Below are 7,805 nucleotides of genomic sequence, written 5' to 3'. Positions count from 1 at the left end.
GATAATTATGTTTTAAGCATGCAAATGTTTCAACTTCGTAATATATGCGGTCCTCTCCATTTGTTTTGTATTGTACTGTAAATCACTTAGAATTCGTAAATGAAATAAGCTGCCGTCCTCGCAATCCACGTTCCGCCATCATCTAACAGGGGGCAGCAGAGATCGGCTCTTCCTCCTTCCTCTCCCCTCCCCCTCCCATTTGCCTCCAAAGCTTAATTAATTAATAATTGCCCGTAAAAAAATACTCCACGATGTTTAGCGCTAATAAAAAAGCACCCCCGCTTAAGTAGCATTTTATTATTATAGACGGCAAAATAAATAAGGACCTTCTTTGGCCACCGCTATTTAGGATGGAGGGAGACAAGAGAGAATCAAACCCACCAGTGCCTCTCGTTTAAAATTGCCCACTTTGCTGTGTTTTGAGAGCTAATAAAGTGGGTGTTTGTTTGGGGGGGGGCAGGTTTCTGATGAAGCCAACAGTTAAGAGGCGAAGATTGGGGCTGGGGGGGCGGCTGGGAAGAGATGCAGGTTGGTTACGGCTGAGAAAGAACATACCCACAAATCATTCCCACCACCCTCCTCCCTTATCAGTGACTTGAAATAATTAAACTCCATACATCTTGTGTGGCAGGAATTCTCCCTCCCCCCCCTCCCCTCCTTTAGAATATTTGCATTGCAGGCTGATTAAGCCGTAATTATCACCCATTTACCGCCTGAGATGCAAAGAGCATTTTTCACTCTTGACAGGAAGCTGCAGTGCTTTTTTCTGTGTGTGGTTCCAGTTGTTGCTACTGAAAACAGGGGGTAGGGAAGAAGAGCAAAATATCCCCTGCTCGCTCTTTCTAGCAGTTATGAGCGCGAGCTGCAAGCCGGTGAAGTCCCAGGGTCCACGCTCGGGACTGGCCGCAGCAAATTCAGGGATTTTCATTTTTAACCTGCGGTTCCGGCATTGCAGGGGGTGGGACTAGATGACCCTTGGCATACTTTTCACAACTGCAATTCCGTGAAATGCGACGGATTGGTAACTTATTTGAGTCACAATGCAAGGTCCAGAGCACAGCGGTGAAGCTGTCACGGCTACTCAGCAGCCCTCTGCCTGAGTTATAATCTCTGGCATCCTGATATCTGAGTGTCAGACAAAAAGGTGTGATTAACTTGGCTGGGATATAGGGAAATGTAAATATCTTTTGTTTCACTTGATGGGTTTTTGGTGGAGGGCAAGAGGAAACATGGGGGCAGGGTCCAAGATGCTCAGATCATTGCTACCAGACCCTCCCAATTTGTGATGTAATTCTAATGTATGGAGGGGTGGTCTTGAGCTGGAGGGGGGCAATTTCGAAAAGTCTATATAGGAGCTTGCGCGCCTTTGTTTGGGGTCTTTTGCTTGCAAGACACCCTGCTGCAGCAGTAACAAATAAAGGGCTATCGCCTTGCCTTGGGAGATTCTGTATCGTCTCTATTTATTCATAAGTGCTCTTGAGAGGAGGGGAGCCCTACTAAGGCTCTCCCCCGGGTTCGTGGACTCCCTTCTGGGGTTGAACCTAATTTTTATAACAAATGGAAGGGAATCGGATCCAAATAAGAGATGAAGATGAGACCATCAGCCAAGTTGAGTTATCCATAAATAGGTGGCGTGAATTTGTCTCCTTTGCCAGAAGCAAATTCAGTAAAAACGATGCCGCGCTTCTCCAGATTGGTCCAACCCTTTTGCTTTTCTTGATGTATTCGTTTTCTGTGTGCGTCCTCCCCCTCACTCACCTACCCCCAACATCAAAGCAGCTGAACAGATCTCCTGGTACCAAACTTCCAACAAATTCAAACAGGAGGCTTTCCAATGTTTTGCTAATGTTCATCTAAGCAGCTGTCGGTGGGAGAACGATCGGATCTTGGAACGTAACTCTGCCATTCCTAAGAGAGAGAGCGAATGGTGGCAGAAAAATGCAGGGAAAGGAGCTGCAGAGAAATATGGCGCAGAGACAAAATACGGGATTGAGGGGGGGGAGAGAGGAGGGGGCCAAAAGAAAAGGGGCGCCCCTTCTTTATTTATTTGGAGTCTTTGCATCCCGCTCTCCAGCCAAAAAGTCTCCCGGAACAGCTTACATACAGTCAAAACAAGGCAGTCTCTGCCCCTGCAGGATTAGAACCACCGAATTGTAGAGCTGGAAGGGACCCCAAGAGTCATCCAGTCCAACCCTCTGGAATGCAGGAATCTTTCGCCCAAAGTGGGGCTCGGACCCACGACCCTGAGATGAAGCGTCTCATGCTCTACTGACTGAGCTATCCAGCCTCTTCCAACTTGGAACGCAAGGGAAGAGGAAAACCCAGTTCAAATTTCCCACTGGCAAGGGCCTCCTTTAATGTTAGTGACATTAAACATATTTTAAGACAGCATCTTAAAAAGCAAAGACATCACCTTGCCGACAAAGGTCCGCATAGTTAAAGCTATGGTTTTCCCAGTTGTAATGTACGGAAGTGAGAGCTGGACCATAAAGAAGGCTGATCGCCGTAGAATTGATGCTTTTGAATTATGGTGCTGGAGGAGACTCTGGAGAGTCCCATGGACTGCAAGAAGATCAAACCTATCCATTCTCAAGGAAATCAGCCCTGAGTGCTCACTAGAAGGACAGATCCTGAAGTTGAGGCTCCAGTACTTTGGCCACCTCATGAGAAGAGAAGACTCCCTGGGAAAGACCCTGATGTTGGGAAAGATGGAAGGGCACAAAGAGAAGGGGACGACAGAGGATGAGATGGTTGGACAGTGTTCTCGAAGCTACTAACATGAGTTTGGCCAAACTGCGAGAGGCAGTGAAGGATAGGCGTGCCTGGCGTGCTCTGGTCCATGGGGCCACGAAGAGTCGGACACGACTGAACGACTGAACAACAACAACAATGTTAGTGACAGTTATGTTCCTGGTTCATTCATTCATTTCATAGAATTTATATAGCCACCCGATCATAGAAAAGACCCTCAAAGTGGTTGACGAAAAGACAATTACACAAACACCCCCCCCCCATTTTTTTGCAACCATACTTTTAAACATAAGGTAAAGGTAAAGGGACCCCTGACAGTTAAGTCCAGTTGCAAACGACTCTGGGGTTGCAGTGATCATCTCAATTTACATGCCCGAGGGAGCTGGCATTTGTCCGCTTCTGCAAACAGTTTTTCTGGGTCATGTGGCCAGCATGAGTAAGCCGCTTCTGGCGAAGCCAGAGCGACGCACGGAAACGCCGTTTACCTTCCCGCCGGAGCGGTACCTATTTATCTACTTGCACTGCATGCTTTCGAACTGCTAGGTTGGCAGGAGATGGGACCGAACGACGGAAGCTCACCCCGTCGCGGGGCCTCGAATCGCTGGGCCTTCTGTCATAGCTGTCAACTTTTCCCTTTTCTTGAGAGGAATCCTATTCGGAATAAGGGAATTTCCCTTAAAAAAAGGGAAAAGTTGACAGCTATGCTTCTGATCGGCAAGTCCAAGCAGCACAGTGGTTGAAACCACAGCGCCACCTGCATCCCACTTTTAAACATAGAAAAACCTTAAAACTGCACTGGACGAGACTAAACCAAATTTAAACTCACGCAAGCTTTCTGGGTAGCCTTACCTGCACAAGAATGTATTCAGCAAGTGATGATACAGCAAAGGTGCCTAGCTATTATCAAGACGGTGGGAGCTCCAAAAGTGCCAGTGCCTCTGCACAAAACAGACGAGTTCCTTCAGGCGTAGGGCTAGTATTATGTGGCACCTGTGGTAAGGTGATCCCATAAGTAAACTGGCCCCGGTATATAAGGGCTTTATATTCAAGAAACCAAAACAGCTCAGGTTGGCTGAGACCCTACCTGCCCGCACACTGTCTTGCCAGAGTGGTGCATGCTCTGGTTATCTCCCGCTTGGACAGTGAGATGCATGACAGCAAATGAGACCCCTATTCACTTCCCCATGTCTCCTAACAATTCTCAGCACCCTTCACGAACTACACTTCCCATGATTCTTTCTCGTGGGGTTCACTCATCATTTTAGCTTAAATGACAGGAGGAAGCCAGCGGTAAATGACACAGAGCAAGCTGGAGTTAACTATTGATTAGCAAAACAGGATCTGCACAGGAGATGCAGGCCTCAGGAGCACAGCAACTCATGTCCGGTAGATCTTGCCCCCAATAAGTAGTTGCTGAGTCTAAAGGTGCCTTCCTCCCAGAAGCCGTCTTTGTTTTCTCCTCTCCAGGGTTTTCTCCAAGCAATCAGAGACTGAGCCTGTCTTTGCTCCTCCACTTCATGCCTCTACTGGTTCTGGGACACCAGGCGGGAGGGGAGCTTGTCGCAGCAGGAGGGGGAGACACCCGTGACTCTTCACAAGCCTGGCTCATCTCTGCCTCTCAGCCTCCCTCTTCTCCTGTTGCTTCACCTTCTGCCTCTGATTCTGGTCTTCTTTCTGCCACAAACCCCACAGGCTCACTAAACCCTGCTACTTCTTCAGCTTCAATACTTCCACCACCCAGTCTTCTCCCTCTGACCACTCACCGTTGTCCTGCCACCACTCCCTGGACACTGAACCTCATTCTTTGGGGGGGTGTCCCCCACCTAGTTCATCCCACCATTCCTCTGTGTCAAGTCCCTGACACTTCTTAAGATGAAGAGGACTGAACCTGGGACCTTCTGCACTGGGATGGTAGACCCTGTGTTGCTGGACTCCATCTCTCAACAATCATGTTGGCTGCTGGGGTTTGGAGCCCAACATAATTGGGTGCAGTTCCGCACCAGTTCAGAATTTCTGCCAGTAAGTTGAGGCTGTTTTCCATGGCAAACTGTTGCTTGTGTGGCGGGTCAACATGGCCCGTCAACTGAGGGCTGATCCAGGACCCCAAGATGTGCAGAGCATGCTTCTGTCCAAAGGTATTTCATCCTGGAAGTCCAGAAAACCAATGCTGATATGCTCCTGAGAAGGCCACCTGGGTGGAGCTAAGGTAAAGGTAAAGGTAAAGGGACCGCTGACCATTAGGTTCAGTCGTGTCCGACTCTGGGGTTGCGCCGGTGCTCATCTCACGTTACTGGCCGAGGGAGCTGGCGTACAGCTTCCGAGTCATGTGGCCAGCATGACAAAGCCACTTCTGGAGAACCAGAGCAGTGCACAGAAACACTGTTTACCTTCCCGTCGGAGCGGTACCTATTTATCTACTTGCACTTTTGACATGCTTTCAAACTGCTAGGTTGGCAGGAGCAGGGACCAAGCAACGGGAGCTCACCCCATCATGGGGATTCGAACTGCCGACCTTCTGATCGGCAAGCCCTAGGCTCTGTGGTTTAACCCACAGCGCCACCCGCGTCCCTTAAGGACCTTATAAGGGCTGCCTAAAAAGGACTGTTCTGAGTTGAAATTCGGGGGGGGGGGGACGGGACTAAACTGAACAGAAATATCATCCAAAGTGCAACAGTGACCTCTGCTGATGAGAAAAGGGGACACAAGAAATGCAATTATATTGCCTTTTCTGTGAGATGTGCTTTAAAAAGGTACAGAACTGTTGTCTTAAAAAATCACTTTCGCACATGCAAAGCACTCAACCCTCCCTTTATAAAAAAAATGCTGCTTTTAGTCAGAAGAGGAAGGCTCGGGACCACTATGCACCTGTAAGTCCTTCATCATCATCATCATCATCATCATCTCTTCACTTCAGAATCCTTAAAAACCAGAATTCAGAGGTGTACCTTATCAACCGGGAGGAGATCACACAGTGTCATAAATCTCCCCAAATTAGACTGGGATTAAAAAGGGGTTTTTTAGGGTCCTTCTCGCAGTCAAGGCGAAGGGAGAATATGGATATCTCATGGGCGTTCACACCCTGAATTATCTTGCTTGAGCTTTGGAATCCAAACTGTTCCTGTTTGACTTCCGAAATGTTCGAAAACCAAGGCGCAGCTTCTGATTGGTGCAGGCGCCCCGGAAACAATAGCCGACAGCCACATTGGACGTTCGGCTTCCGAAAAACGTTCAAAAACCGGAACACTTACTTCCGGGTTTTCGGCATTGGGGGACCAAGGCATTTGGGTACCAAGGTTTTTGAGAACCAAGGTACCACTGTATTATTTAACCTGTATTTTAATTAACTGTTTTTTTTGTTTTTTTTACGTTTTATTGTAATTTTATTGGTGCTAGCTGCCCTGAGCCCGGTTCTGGCCAGGGAGGGCGGGGTATAAATAAAAAATTATTATTATTATTATTATTAATACTGTTGATTTTATCTTAACGCTGCCAACGTTTTTAGGTGTGCACAATCGCCCCCCCATAAATGCAATAACCGTTTTCAAATCTTCTCCAAACTTAGGTCTTTCTTTGCTTTCTACATGGTTCCCCCTTGCCTCTTTTTAAAATATTCATAACACCCTTGTGAGGTAAACTGGGCTGATAAGAGTGTCTGGCCCAAGTTCACTCACTGAGAAGGGATTTGTAGAGATTTAAACCTAGGGACGCCTGCCCCCAATCTTACCTCTGTCCTTGCACTAAGCTCTATTATTAATTTGCACAACTGAAACTTCTTTTTGGTTTTAAGTAATTTTCTTAATTGATGGCAGAAAGTGAGGAGGAATTAAAGAACCTTTTAATGAGGGTGAAAGAGGAGAGCGCAAAATATGGTCTGAAGCTCAACATCAAAAAAACTAAGATCATGGCCACTGCCCCCATCACCTCCTGGCAAATAGAAGAGGCAGTGAGAGATTTTACTTTCTTATTTCCATGATCACCGCAGATGGTGACAGCAGTCACAAAATTAGAAGACGCCTGCTTCTTGGGAGAAATGTAATGACAAACCTAGACAGCATCTTAAAAAGCAAAGACATCACCTTGCTGACAAAGGTCCGTATAGTTAAAGCTATGGTTTCCCCAGTAGTAATGTACGGAAGTGAGAGCTGGACCATAAAGAAGGCTGATCGCCGAAGAATTGATGCTTTTGAATTATGGTGCTGGAGGAGACTCTTGAGAGTCCCATGGACTGCAAGAAGATCAAACCTATCCATTCTCAAGGAAATCAGCCCTGAGTGCTCACTAGAAGGACAGATCCTGAAGTTGAGGCTCCAAGACTTTGGCTACCTCATGAGAAGAAGACTCCCTGGAAAAGACCCTGATGTTGGGAAGGATGGAGGGCACAAGGAGAAGGGGACGACAGAGGATGAGATGGTGGGACAGTGTTCTCGAAGCTACTAACATGAGTTTGGCCAAACTGCGGGAGGCAGTGGAAGACAGGAGGGCCTGGTGTGCTCTGGTCCATGGGGTCACGAAGAGTCGGACACGATTGAACAACTGAACAGCAACAAATTTTCTTAATTTTAGTGAGATGTTGGCAGAAGCTACTTCAGGCTACAGTCTCGTGCATGCTTACCTGGGAGAAAGGTCTGAGGAGGCACAAGCAGGTTTTTCACATTGTTGGGGGGGGGGCGAAGAACGCTGAAGGTGCGTCAGAAATGCTGGAAATAAGCATGTGAAGTTAGCAAGTGAAAAATACGATTGTTGTGTTGGTTTCTGTTTTTGTTTTTTAAACTTCTGGAAGGGCAATTTATTCAAATTTATTCATGGGTCTTACAGGGTTCTGGTTATGTCATCCCTCTCTCCTCTTCATATATGTCATTTTCTGTGGTTTTTCTTTTTATTTTCTCTCCTCCCCATTTTCTCTCTTTTACTTTATTTCACTTCTTTCCTTTTCTTGCATGAGAAGCAAGGATGTTTCACGTATAATGCGTTTTTTTTGGGGGGGGGGCTACGTATTGTCCACAACAACAAAAATGGGGGGAAAGGGAGAGGTTCTCAAAATTCAGACGTGAGGG

The sequence above is a fragment of the Lacerta agilis genome, chromosome 18, assembly GCF_009819535.1.
Source record: "Lacerta agilis isolate rLacAgi1 chromosome 18, rLacAgi1.pri, whole genome shotgun sequence".
In the NCBI taxonomy this organism is placed as follows: domain Eukaryota; kingdom Metazoa; phylum Chordata; class Lepidosauria; order Squamata; family Lacertidae; genus Lacerta; species Lacerta agilis.
Note: the sequence above shows the minus strand (reverse complement) of the source record.